The 430-nt window shown below is 57.7% G+C and overlaps 1 long non-coding RNA gene across 2 annotated transcripts in view; it reads right to left on the bottom strand.

The window, feature by feature from the left end:
* LOC119592687 overlaps window positions 1-419 on the bottom strand; it is a 60,511-nt gene extending 60,092 nt beyond the window's left edge. For both annotated transcript variants that reach the window (XR_005230451.1, XR_005230450.1), the window contains exon 1: window positions 180-419. This is a non-coding gene — a long non-coding RNA (uncharacterized LOC119592687). The remainder of the gene's footprint in view (window positions 1-179) is intronic.
* Window positions 420-430: the final 11 nt, after the last annotated feature.

The following is a 430-nucleotide window of genomic DNA, read 5'->3' as shown; positions in this document are numbered from 1 at the left end:
GGGGGGGGGTGTCAGAGGGAGAGGAGAGGAGAGGGGGGTTAACATCCAAGCACTTCTCGCGTAAATCTTTGAACGCAATGCACTCGCAATAGCCAATCACAGCCGAGCCAGGCGCAGCCATGGACGCTGGCGATTCTGAAGTCAAACACGTGCACGCAAGCAGATTCGCACAAACTCACTTTTGCCGACGGCGCGTGACGTCAGCACATACGATCCGACTTCCGCCTTATCGGAGTTGGGGAAGGTAGAAGGGGAGAGGGGAGTCTTTTTTTTTTTTCCTGCGCCGAGAATTGTGAGAATTGGTGTCCTCTAACACGGCCCAGCATGACCCGAGTCGCCATACACCCAGCTGCGGGGGAGCATCTGTAGGGTAGCAGGTGAGACGGCGAGAACAGGTGTACGCAGCAGCCCGAGCCGCGGCCAACTGCAC

The sequence above is a fragment of the Penaeus monodon genome, chromosome 30, assembly GCF_015228065.2.
Source record: "Penaeus monodon isolate SGIC_2016 chromosome 30, NSTDA_Pmon_1, whole genome shotgun sequence".
In the NCBI taxonomy this organism is placed as follows: Eukaryota; Metazoa; Arthropoda; class Malacostraca; order Decapoda; family Penaeidae; genus Penaeus; species Penaeus monodon.
The sequence above is the reverse complement of the archived record's forward strand: the minus strand, read 5'-3'. Positions and strand labels throughout refer to the sequence as shown.